The sequence below is a fragment of the Phocoena phocoena genome, chromosome X, assembly GCF_963924675.1.
Source record: "Phocoena phocoena chromosome X, mPhoPho1.1, whole genome shotgun sequence".
Classification (NCBI taxonomy): domain Eukaryota; kingdom Metazoa; phylum Chordata; class Mammalia; order Artiodactyla; family Phocoenidae; genus Phocoena; species Phocoena phocoena.
The window spans coordinates 72,940,167-72,954,128 of NC_089240.1; the positions used below are offsets into that span (position 1 = coordinate 72,940,167).

Below are 13,962 nucleotides of genomic sequence, written 5' to 3' on the forward strand. Positions count from 1 at the left end.
AATTATGTTCTAAATTAGTAATTTTCAACAAATTCACATGTAAAATGAAAAAAAAGTAGATCCATGATGTTAACAAACTCTTTATTGCCTACTCTCCCACCACAATGAGGTATATAATTGTGAACATAACATGGCTACATTATTGCTTGCCTACTAGAGCCTCAGCCTCTAGAGTTAGACTTACTTTACAAGTCTAAGTCAAAGTAATACCCATTTTTAATTTCATGAAAAAAACAAACAACAAAACTAGCCAGGTGCTTAAGGCAGCTGCTAGCTTAAAATTAAATTAAATGGTCTCATATTGTAATTATTCATGCCAAAAAAACCTGTGAATTCCAGTGTAGCTTTTTACACTGAATTCCAGTGTAACCCTCTTGCACTTGAATTCCTCAATAATGTGTGAAGAATAATTTGTGTCATTTTTGTCATCATATACCATCCAATTCAAAATACAATATTCAAGTGTCTGAGAGAAGCACTTGTTTGCATGAATGGATTAAGGAGTCATATTTATTTAATTATTTTTAGTGATAAATTTTGAATGATGTTAACTTACATGTAATATTTCTTAAAATGGGATCAATGCATAACCATTAAATCTAAGGAGCATTGAATTGAGATGGTTCTCTTTCCCACTCCCACCTTCTATGTTTGGAAGAAGAATGTTATGCAAATAAAAGTATGGTAGAAAAGGATTTTTTTTTGCTTTCTTTACTTATTGCTAGAAAAGCTTAGTGGTATTTTCAAAGTGATATTACCCCTCAGAAAAGGAGTAATGCATCTTTAAAAGCTAAACTACATCTTCTTTACTTTTATCAAATTCTCTATAAATCTTTCATGACAGTTTATTTAACAAAGTGTCATTGAAACTGTATAGATGATTGATGTGACCCACGTAAGATCAACATGAAATGTTTGTAAATGTCAGCAAAATGTGGCCATCTAAAAGCATATAGTGATGGAGTTTCTGTGAAAGTGAAAAACAAACAGAAAAATGTTTATCTTATTCTATACTTTCTGGTATGCAATTACACATTCATAGAAGAAGTATTGTATTTGATTTTCCTTGGAGTTCATGTCATCAGAGGTCTAATTTGCTTTTGACATTTACCCTTTCAAATCTTTGGTCTCTTATTCATTTGGATAAGTTTTCTCTATCATGTATGAAAAAATAATATAAACTCAGAACTTCTTAGCAAAAAGATAATTATTTTGTAAAGTATTAGCATGACCTTGACCAAAAACCTTTTTGTACAGATTATGGGAGGTTATCCACATAGAGATGTTATTGAAGAGATCCCATCTATATATGTAGACAAAAAAGTGTTGCTCATTTTCCATTTAATTGAAAAACATTTATGATATAAAAACAAATGTTATAAGATAGAGAATGAAAGAGAAGGAAAATAACAGATTAAACTATAAATATATGAGTAACTCAGTAGCTCACTCTGACTTGAATAGTTTCTTTATATTTCTCATAAATGTATTTTTGTATAAAACAAACATTATCCTTAGAATAAATTCCTTCCTTGGGAGTGATGTTTTTGTTGTTATATTTTTGCATTATATTGACACAAAAGCAGAATGAATAGAGTGAAATTAATGCAGATGATGAATGGGAAATTAATAGTAGAGAATACAAAACTGAAATTTGAAAATCAGTTGTCATTGTGAGATTTTCCCATTGAAATGAGAGCATTTTTGCAGGATGGGGATTGTACATGTATTGTTCACCTAATTAAAACATTCTTCACTCCTTTTGGCAAATAAATTCACAAGTCCACAATACAATGAAGAATTGCAGAATGCCTATTCATCATTATAAGCTGTTTCCTATCATAATGATTTTGAATGATTTTGTATATATATATGTATTTATATTATATGTTTTTGTATATATATGTATTTATACATTTTTAAATTTTGTATTTATGTACTTATACATTTATAAGTTTACATACATATATACTTGCATAGTATATATTTTTAAATGGTATATGGATGCCTTGCTCATTCTGTAGAGCTGGTTGGAAATGCTTGGTAATGTTACAGCAGAACCATGATTAACTGAAAAACAACTACTTTAAATCCTCAATTAAACAAATTTCTCTGGGGAGTTGTACTTAACTTTGAGGAGAATATGGCAAGATAAGGCAATTCAAGAAGTATCTTGGCATCAGTACACATTTCATTTCAATTTTATTTGCTCTCTGCATCTTTATGGCACAATGTTTAGTTATGTTCAGAGTGATGACACTAAGCTATAGCAAGATCTCTGGTCATCTGAGAAAGATTCCATTTTATTTATAAGCTTGTATTTGCAAAAGTAGGAAATTGTTCTAACATATTTCTAAAGATATTAAACTATAGGACTTTAAACATAATTTAAATAGTCATTTTGAGCAGATTCAGCAAAGCTCTATGACATACTATCTATAATATTCCATTCCCTAAACAATTCTGTTAATTATTATACCTTGAAAAACACGTTAACTATCTTTAAGCCTATTATATGTGTATGATTTTATTTTCATGTATATGATAATATTGAAAGAATTGTACTGGACATTATAGAAGTATATGGAGGCACATGTTTTTCCTGCTTGCCCCTTGAATCTAATATGATAAATAATTCATGTATTTCTGTATTGATTAAATAAAAGGTAAGAAATGTAAATGCCTTAAGACAGGTATAGAAAAAGATAGAGAATAGCGTGGCCTCAGAAGGATGAAAGGCTTTTAGCTGCTAAGAATAGGAAGGCTTACAATGAATAAGAATGACTGAAAGTCAAAGTGTCAATAAGAAAAGAAATACATATTATTAAGAAAAGAACAGAGCTGAGCTCAGTATTATGCTTTTTCTTGACTCCTAAATTTCTACAAATCATAATTCAAAACTAAACAATTTTTATAAATTTACATTACTGTTTTTCTCTGAAAGAAAAAGTATGGATAGTTTTTCTTCCATGACAATATTTGATTTTTTACTCTAGTGAAAATATAAAACTTGAAATATACTACAGCTTTAAATTCAGAGAAAGAGAGACAAATAACAAAATATTTGATAATGTCATAAAGTTCAACTTAATCAAAATGCACAAATGGAAATTTTTAGTATATTTGGAACTCTTGTATCCTTTCAGAAAAGAGGTATGGACAGAGATTTCCATGTCCAAAAAAGAGGTGAGCTATATTTGCTTCCTTTGCAAACCCTCTGTCTTGATACTTTCAGGGATACTTGCATGTTCCCAACAGCTCTGTTTTGAAAGGAACCTGTGGTGTCCATCAGATCATGCTTAAATGCATGGTGCACCCAAGACTATGGCTTTGAATTTGTGACATTCTTGACTAGCAGAATACACTTCCAGATACCATAGTTTATGACAGATATCTGTAGGTTCTTTGAAGTAAAGGGCACCAGATCCAATGAAACTGGCCATAATTTTGACAACCTGGAAGAGATGTGTACATAATGTTGTGGGATATCACATTGATGCCTTAAGTGTTCTGTGCTCTGGCTTGATTCCTACAAGCTTTAAAAAGGTGGTTTAAAGTATCTGTTACTTCAAAAAGAATTACCTACTTTTAATCTCAATACATAGAAAGATTGCTTTAATATATTCATTTTCAATGTTTTTTTCAGAATGAATGACCTGAAGAGCTTTGCAGTTGGGCCTCTCTGTATAGTAAACACAAAAATGGGATAATGCATTTGTTTTGCCTATATGTTACTGATTTCCTACACTATGACCTTTGAAGACCTTGATAAATTCATTTTATTTTGCCAATTTGGGTCAAGGAAGCTGGAGGTGTTAAAGACTGTGCTATATGGTTCCCCATGGCTGCACAATCTAAATGCAAATCTAACATTGCAGATGAAAGTAGTAGGCTACATGGATAAGTTGTTGAATGGTAGAAGTGGGGTTGGTACTTTATAGTGATAGACAGAATATGGTTGGTGAGGCTTCTTCAAGCTCATAAGGCTATTTTACACGTTGGGGTAACTGGCTTCAAATACCTAACCTTGTAATTTAGAAAATGTTCTAAGGGTGAAATCATGGTGTCAGCAGAAATTATGCTGAACTCTCTTTTCTTTTTCCTAAGTAATATCTTATTGTTTCTTGTTATCAGCAACCAGAAGTGGTTAGAAAGTTCCAATTCTGCTTAAGAATGAAAGATGTGAAAGAACTACCAGAGCAAGCCTTGGTTACTGCATTCTTATTTGGACAGTATTTTCAATCTAGAAGTATATAGTAACTGTCAATGGTTATGAGTCAAGTTCATTTGTGCTTGAATAATAAAATAGAATATAAGCAGAACACCATGAAATATATAGAGCTGTATGTTTATATTTTGGTGTTAGAGTATTGCTGACTACAGTAATGTTCTAAGTACTTGGATGTCATTTAGGTAGCTCTACTCTTCATTTGCCTACATTTGTAACTTTGTAAGCTATTGCCCATTTTATTCATCTTATTATTTTCTTGTTATTATTTATTGATATGCCATTTATCATTTGTCCTTATTCCATTTTTAACTGAGCATGTCTTCACTTATTTAATTCTAACTCCTTCTTTTAAGATGTCAGGGACTCTCTTCATTATGTCAGTTGAAAGCTAGTGGGCATATTACCAATTCTTTTTTGAGTTTTTGCTAAAGATATGAACACATTTCTAGTTAAGGCATCTGTAAAATACCACTCTCTATGCTGATTCCAAGCTTGTTACTCCTAGAAATTAATGCACCCACCAAACAAGGTTAGGGAGTGTGTCTTGTCATCATGTTAAAGACTTGTATTCAAAATCCAACAAAACCCAAAAGACAGTTATAATGTGATATTGTCTAATATGTTGGAAGTTAAAGACTTAGCTGTTTATTTAGCCTGTGTGGCTTAGGAAGGGAAGGGTAAGGACAAAGCGATAAGGACCAACAGTTGGAAGAAGACATATTTAATGTCCTCCATTTTAACCCCCAGTCCGCAGTAAGCCTCACAAAGATAACATTGTTGATAGAAGAGATGTGACAATACCTTTTTAGGGAGTTACCTGTGGAAAATTAAAGTGGATTAAATCATTACATCATTTAATAAACATTTATTAAGTGTTTACCATGTGCCATGAATTCTACTAGGTTCTAGTGATGTGGAAATGTATATACACACATATATACATATTTTATGCATGCACCTATGTTTTTGTGTAAAGTTTCCAAATTCTACTAGATTGATAATGAGTGCTAACCAATGGTAAATATTAATAATTCAATAAGCATTTGCTATATCAAATTGAATGAATTGAGATTGTTATTGCCTTATTCTCCAACTTTGAAAATGAGAACTTAACAGTGTTTCCTACCGAAACTCTGTCTCTTTCTATCCTGACAGATGCTCTCAGTAAGTTAGATATTTCATTGATATTCTGCTGTGGCACTGTTAATCTTATTTTGATTGAAACAACATTCTGGACAGCAAAATTGATGGGTGCTTATGGTGAGGCTGTTGCAAAAAAGTAGTAAGAAGGTTTCATATTTAGGTGTGCCTGGGGCAAGAATTATGACCTTCTTTAAAGTTATAATTTAGAAAATATTCTGCTTATTGTGCTTCTTTTAGCACAGTATGGATTATCAATATATGTATTTAAGGATTTTTAATATCTATATTTTGATTGACATACCTTCTGTCATTTTCAATGATTTTCTTGCCTAAACAACATATAATAAAGTTTCACAGTGGACAGGACATTTATCTTTCTTGTTAGGTGATACCTTTTCCAACACAGAAGTCACACTGCCAGCCATATGTCATATAATAACATCATCAGATTCTTGAAGACCACTATCATGTAGCATATTTGTTGCACAAGTTAATTTTAGGACAGTTTTGTTAGATAGAAAATATAAAGAGGAAGTAAAATAAAAATTAATACAATGTGGAAGATATTATGCTTAACTTAAAATACACATTATATGTCAAAAGGTAAGAGATATTTTTGCACAGTGCTATAATTTAGTCATTAGTCTAGCTCTTTGCTATTATCTAAAATAAAGATTTGAGCTAAACTAAATTATGATCTGAAAATGCAGTAAGCCTTACTAGTTGGTGGAATCCAAACCTCCAAATTATTATCATTATTATTTTTACTAAATCACAAGCTGAGCTAAATTTTTTTAATCCAATGACTCAGAACTGGAAATGAATTTATAGATTTTCTATAACTATTGAACTAGAACAAAACCAGTATATCAAAATAGCCTCTAAACTGAGCAGATATCTCATTCAGTTCACTCATTCCTAGCATAAAATATTTTTATACTATACCTATCCTTAAGATATGTTTAAAAATAAACTTAGAACACTGACAACCTTGTGAGTTTTACCACTTTAATATTTTATTTATAATGATTGTTTGTGAGACTTTTTTCCCTCTTTATTTCTGACTTAAAATACCTTTTAATTCACTAGTTAGTTTTAATTAATGTTTAGACTAATGAGTAACTTATGATGGAATGTTATATATCTGGTAAAATGTCAGCCTTCTTATTTGGATTTATGGCAGTTTTATTTATTAACAAAACTTGAATTCTCTTTGGTTTGAATTCTGCTATGATTTTTCACCTAGAAAACATTTTCCTCCCTATATGAAATAAGGATTTTACCACAGTAAGCATAGAAAATGAAGAACTATTTTCTAATCATTCAATAAGACATTATTCAGTATTAGGGCTGTGTTCGTCTGAAGAAATAAAGTTGTGGGGGTATAGTCTTTTTTTTCCTGAAAGAAGGGAGAACTATTTCTTGAAAAGAGACATATGGCAGCATGATACATTATTCTTCACTTAGGGAGAGGTAGTGTAATAAGACAACTTTCAGTTGTAAATAGCAGTTATGATTTAAGTAAAGACCTGTTTTTGTCCTGTAAGGCAAAATCATTATAACAGTAAATGATCACTAACTGTTCAGATATAATCACCTTATGTTGTATATGTCCCCACTACACTGCATTATTTAAAATAACATATTTCAGACATTATTTAATTAGTTGAATTGTTACAATGAATAATTAGTTATTCTAAAAATCTGTCCATATAGATTTTTTCTGACAGCTTCTTGATGATAATTAAAACCCATGTAGGTTTTACAGGGTTCGGAGATGGAGGATTTGAAGAAAGCTTGTAAAACTAACAAGCACTGAATGCTAGAGCATTGGACACATTGAATATCAGTTGTTTTGCTAACATTGTTAACTGAACCTGATAACTCATGACAGATATTTTTCGTTCAGAACCAAACTCAAATACTTTTCCTCAGGGTTAAATTGCAGCCAGAGAGAGTGACATTACACACACACACACACACACACACACACACACACACACACTTAATCTTCTATTCTACAGTACTATTTACTCCCATTCCAGATACTAAACATACTGCCTCTTATAGGAATGTTTTACATTAAATTTATATGACAAAAGTAATACACACTTAATACTATTACCTGTTGGGGGAAATCAGGATTTTGAAAATTGAAGAGGATGATAGGAATAAAAGGCAGATATTGTTTTCTGATAGAATAAATTCACTATTATTGCTGTCTTTATATTCCAACTAATGTTCAACAACAAGTTAATACCCAATGGCAATTGACATTAAGACTGGCTAATGGTCAATGTTTGATATATGTAAAAGCACAGTTTATACTAAACCAGCTGTATGTACCATGGAAAATAGTATATAATTAGAAGATACAATGTTTATCTCATATATTCGTGTTGGTTTTTTTTCCTGCTTTGAACACTAGCTGGATTCTCAAGCTAGGTTTGATTATGTGTTTTTTTTTCTATCAGCACATATACTAAATATGGAATGATACACAGAAAGATTAACATGGCCTCTCTACAAGGCATGCACATTTATGAAACAATCTTCACATTTGTCATACTCATCTTTAAGGACCAGATCAAATGCCACCCCCTTTGGTCTCCTCAGAATGAATATTTCTCTCTTTTTGTCCTCGAAATGCATTGTTTATGCCAGTATTTTAGTCCTTAGTGTACATGTATATTTTTCTTATTATATTTTGAGTTCTGACCATGTATAATGCATCTTTATACTCCCCACAATATCTAACACAGTGCCTTGTGCATAGTGGGCACTCAAAACATCCTTACAGAGTTGAATTTTTATGAGTCATTTGCTGAACATTAGCTGCAGTATGCACATGTGCAAGTACACAGACTTATAACTTATATAAAATAAATGAGAGAAGATCATTTAAATTTACCAGTTGCTCTAAGTTTTGGAAGTTTTCTGGATGTCTAAACGATAAAGGAATTGGTGACAGATTTTAGAAAGAGGGGAGAAGGCATTGCGTATGAAAGGAGAAATGTCCCTGGTTCAGGCCTCACTTTTTAAAGCAAGCAGTTGTTTGGAATTCTAAAACAATTATACTGACTATTAAGGAATAGGTTCATGTAAAATATTGTGGCAGTAGCTGAGCTTACCCCATTATGTCATTTGGGTTCTGTGTTCCTTTTTCTTATATATCGTGTCTTATAAGTGTACCATTTTCCCTTTGGGACTACTAGAGTGACCTCTTTTCTCAGTGTGTATAAAAAGTTAAAGGTATCTTGTAACAGCTTATAGCTCATGGGGAAAATGTGTCTTTGCATCTGTTTGCTTGTAGACATTGTGCTATTAAAGAGTTGCCATTTTTTTCCCAAAAATAGTATTTAGGAAAAAACACAGTCTGGAAAAGTTATGGGCATTTTATTTTCACCACATCTAAAGCTTTCCAAGTGTTCTGAATGAGCCACTGCACACTTTGATATTTTCACCTTCAAGTCTCTATGTGTGTATGTGTATCTATGTATTATGTATGTATGCACACACACAGGTATATATTTGTTACATTTTTTTTACCTTTCTCAAATATGCCATGCTAAACAAATGGTTGCCTTCTATCAACTTGCAGAGAATATTAGCTTAACTGTTTTGACTGGTGATGCTGAAGCTCAGCAACGATTCTGTATCTTTACTGCAATCTTAAAACTTGCCATGAGCGGAAGAAGGATTGTTGAATTGCCACCACTATACAATTGCACCAAGATTAAGTAAAATGTTCATCTCTGTCGAATTTAGCTGAATAGAATCCATCAAACCATGGTCATATTTTTCTAAGTGTGCTTGGAGCTCTGTGGATGTGCAAATGAAGGACCATATGGAGGTGGCTTTCTCCAAGGTACCAGTAGGTATGGTTTTGTGGGTTGCACGTGCCTGTTGGCACTGTTGGCAGTTCAGCACCCTGGGAAAGGCATTGCTTTCAAATATGAGTAATTGATGAATTGTACGTAATATGCAAATGTGAATGCATAAGTCTCCTGAATGACAGCTTAATTTATGTGAGCTTTTAAGATTAGATTTTAATTAAATATCTTCAAAGGCACCCTGACTTATTCAGTTTTTTGGCTGCTGTCTTTAGAAAGAAGTGAGGGAAGGTTTAAATCAAAATTTTACACACACTATTCACATTTTCCAACTAAGTGGTCATTGTTTAATAGAAAAATCAAGGTATTTAAAGCAGAAAAGCATTTGTCTTTAATTATAAGAACACTGCCACTATATTACAATGGTTGCAGTTTGTCATATATGATAGATAGATATAGAAAAATATATGTGGTTTGAAAATTAATGTCTTAAACTTTAAATGTAATTCTTAAACATATTTCAGATACTACCATATATCTTAGTATGCCAAATTGAACAATGGTAATTGTGGATAACACTTCTTAGTATAGATTGTTGGGATAGTAATACTGTATATCACCTCCTACATGTTATTATCTTAAAATTACCTAAAATAAAGAGTCAATGGAGACAGAGCTGACTACCCACCTTTGCTCTTAAATATGTAGTGTGTATAGATGTAGCTGTGTGTGTGCATAGTTTTAACCTCTGTTTAATAATAGTATATCAAACTTTATGTAATATGAAGATTAGGATAAAAAGGGTAATTAAAAATCTTTGAAATTTTCCACTTAATCTTTCTAAGTGATCAGATTATGAATTAAAAGGATATAAATTTAATAGGTCCACTTAAAGTGTGTTGTAAATGCTGTTAATTCTTTTAAAGTATAGCACAGGGAACTCTACTTAATGCACTGTGGTGACCTAAATGGGAAGGAAATCCAAAAAAGAGGGGATATATATATATATGTATAGCTGATTCATTTTGCTGTACAGCAGAAACTAACACAACATTGTAAAGCAAATATACTCCAATAAAAATTAATTAAAACATATTTCAATTTATTTGTAGTTTATAGTAAATCACATTGCCCATAAGTAATAAATTTTATAAATCTCGACCAGTTATAGGCTATGCCTAGTTTTCACCTATTTTTCCTACATATTCACTTTCTCTTAATTTGCATTGAAAAGCTTAATTGTTGACTACAGAGAAGTGGTATCTATATGTCTTTGCTTGAATATGCTTTTCCTTTAATGTATCATTGTAGTGGTTAATTGAACAAACTCTGGAATCATACTTCATAGGTTCCAAATCCCAGCTCTAACACTATCTGTTGTGTGACTTTGGGCAGATCATTTAACTGTGTTTAAGTTTCAGAATGTCTGCCAGAATGTGGTGACAATATAAATCACTTAGAAATGTGCGTGTTACTTGGTAAGCCCCATGCAACTTATTGTTATTATTTATTTTCACTGTTCCCATCATACTCTCATTTTTACCTTGCAGGCCTGTCTCCTCTCTGGTCCCAAGACAGTTTCATTCTTATCTCTATGATTTAGTCTGGAATGGGTGTACCATGCATCTTCTTGTCCAGGTCCCATCCAAATTGAGACCTGGCTAAGGGCTCCTTTCCTCCATAAAATCTTCACTGACTCCTTCCTCTGAAACAGCTCCACTTTTTCTTAGTTTTCCTCTGTCACAGTCTTTGTTGTTTAATCATTTCCTAATCTCTTTTGTTTGCACCAGATTTACAGTTGTGAAACCTATAGTCCACTTATTTGGTTTCTGTCATGCAACCTAAAAATTGCTCCTAGTGTGAAGTACTAGCCCCCTTTATCTTTTTTGCCTTTATCCAAGTTTGGTAAATCGTGGAGATGCAAGATGTATGAAGCCTCAGGTGAGATGAGATGACCAGGCACAACTCAGCCCTTCAGGCCCTGCTTATTCTATTCTGTTATGGTTGAGTTTGTTTCTTCCACTCTGAGGAGGTGCTCTTTTGTTTATCAGAAATTAAGGAAGGGTCATTTGTCCTACACTAGGTCAAGAAATACATGCATATGATATAGTGGATTTAGAGTCAGACAGATGAGACCTACAATTTGGATCTCTTGACTGGCCTTCAACAAGTTAGCCTTTCTGGGGGTTAGCTTCTGGTCTTAAAATAGGGATAATAGTACCCATCTTATGGAATTACTCAGAGAATTAAATTAAGTTGATGTGAACTTTAGCATAATACTCAGCACAGAGTAGGTGTTCATTTGTCAGTACTTTTCCTTCCTTTTAATCATCCAACAACAGTAACAGAACTCATAATAATGGGCTATGCAATGGAATTAAAGCTCTTCCTTAACTGAGATCTGGGAAAGGAACAGTGGAGAGTTTGTCCAGGAGCAGTATGTGACTAAATTTTCAAATTTCTTCTCTGCAGGGACCAGAATGCCTAATTTTAACACATACTATTATTTTTTAAAGGAAATAAAAAGGACCAAAATCACGATGCAGCTGTTTAGGATTTTTCAGTCAGAATATGGACTTAGGTTTTTCCAGGTCTCAGAGAAGACAAACTTTACTCCACTGTGGGCTCATAATTGGATTCACTTTATATATAATTTCTCTGGCTGTAGTCATTTCAACTCTTTGAAACAGCCTATTATATACTCTTTCCTGTTTGTTTTTGTGAACTGGGTATACTTTTTCTGTAGTCTAACTCAAACTACATTTGTGTGTAAGGTACTATGCCAGGAACTGTGGTGGGCTCAATGATGAAATCGGTAAGCCTCACACAAAACTGGCCATGTGGGCTTAATATGGTGAGGAGATCTTGCAGAGCACTTTGCACTAGCTGGGGTCTCACTAAATATCTATTTAATTTGCTATTTCAATTCCTAGAGAATAGAACTCTTTCATACAGCATGCATGTAAAACTGTTTACCTGTATTCCTTTTTCAAGCTCACTTTTTTTTTTATAAATGACAGTTCTATATTGAAAATACTCAATGACAGTTTAGGTTAAAATTTTCTCTTTCACACCATAACATACATTTTAGTAAAAATAACGTTTTTTTTTTTATTTTTGCGGTATGCGGGCCTCTCACTGTTGTGGCATCTCCCGTTGCAGAACACAGGCTCTGGACGCTCAGGCTCAGCGGCCATGGCTCACGGGCGCAGCCACTCCGCGGCATGTGGGATCTTCCCGGACTGGGGCACGAACCCGTGTCCCCTGCATCGGCAGGCGGACTCTCAACCACTGTGCCACCAGGGAATCCTAACTTTTTAAAAATAATAAAATGTCTAATTATAAATTATCTCTTAATTAAAACCATTCTTATCAACTACCCGTAAATTAGAAAAATTAATTGTGATCTTTGTTATAAAAGAAAAGCACACAAAGTTTTTTTCTCCATGGGGTAAAAGTTGTAAAGTATTTTCATATTGCAACCGCTACTCAGATAGTACAAATAACATAGGAGTTTAAAGTCAAGCAGACCTGATTTTGAATTTACTTACTAGCTGTGTGACATTAGGCTGGTTATCTGATCTCTATGAGCCTCAGATTCCTAATCTGTAAATTGAGGACAATAATATCTACTAGCAGAGTTTTGGTAGTTATTATATATGTTATATCCATATATCTATATTATCTATATCTCATTCTATCCATCTATCTCTCATCTATCATACTTTATATATCACACTTTATATCTCAGTGTTTCCATTTACTTTTGCTTGTATACAGTCAAATTCAACTCAGATAATTATAGACATGCATCATTTTTAATAGTCCAGATTGGAAAAATGAAGCAAAGGAGAAATGCTTAAAGGGATTATAATGATTATTATGGAAAGATCCATGAGCTGGAAATCAGTAAACATGGGTTGCAATCATGGTTTCTTTCTAACTAGCTGTGTGATCATAGATAGGCAAGCCATTTCATCTCTTTGAGCTTTAGTTTCCCTATGTGTATGAGGAAGAATTTGCACTGTCTCCTAAGGTTCCTTATAGCTTTAACTTTTTAGGATTCTTTAGGTTCTTTGACTCTTCAGTTAGCATAGCATGGCAAGTCAGTGTGTGGGAACAAGATTCAGATTGCCTGGACTCTAATCTCAATTACCCAATATAACAGCTGTATGACTTGGGAAAGTCACTTAATCCCTTGAGCCACAGTTTCCTGATCTTTAAAATGAGCAGGACAATAATCATATACACTTTGTAATGTTGTTAAGATTATTAAATGATTTGACATACATAAAGAACTTAGAAGAATTCCTGATACATAGTAAGTACCCACTAAAAATTACATGTTATTATTACACAAAACTGCAGAGGAGGTATACTAATGAAATATGTCCTGCTAATCTCACATCTTGATGATGCAAGCATGTATTCATAAGGCCAGTGAGTATAGCCAGTAATCCAGCAGGATAGTTCACCCATCTATTTCAATATTGAGATCTTACTTTGAATCTGTACAGAACTGAATAACCTGTATTTAGGTCTAATATTATATTTCCCTATAGTGTTAGATATCCCTTTGTGAATTCATATCTTACATTTGTAAAGTACTTGAGAGCAAAATTCACATCTTATACTTTCTATTGTCCCTCATTCAGATCATCTGACATTGGACCTTACCCCTAGTAGATGCTCATGAATAGTTAACTGATGATACAGGTTTTAATCCTTCCCAGAGTAGCTGCATTAAGAAAACTC

The 13,962-nt window shown here is 32.9% G+C and overlaps 1 protein-coding gene and 1 non-coding gene across 2 annotated transcripts in view; both read left to right on the top strand.

The window, feature by feature from the left end:
- The window catches only part of DACH2 (dachshund family transcription factor 2), a 631,698-nt gene that overhangs the window by 212,940 nt on the left and 404,796 nt on the right, over positions 1–13,962 (top strand). The gene's annotated exons all lie outside the window — the stretch shown is intronic.
- On the top strand, positions 7,830–7,936 carry LOC136143139 (U6 spliceosomal RNA). Its single transcript, XR_010657840.1, has one exon. It is a non-coding gene; the product is annotated as a U6 spliceosomal RNA (small nuclear RNA).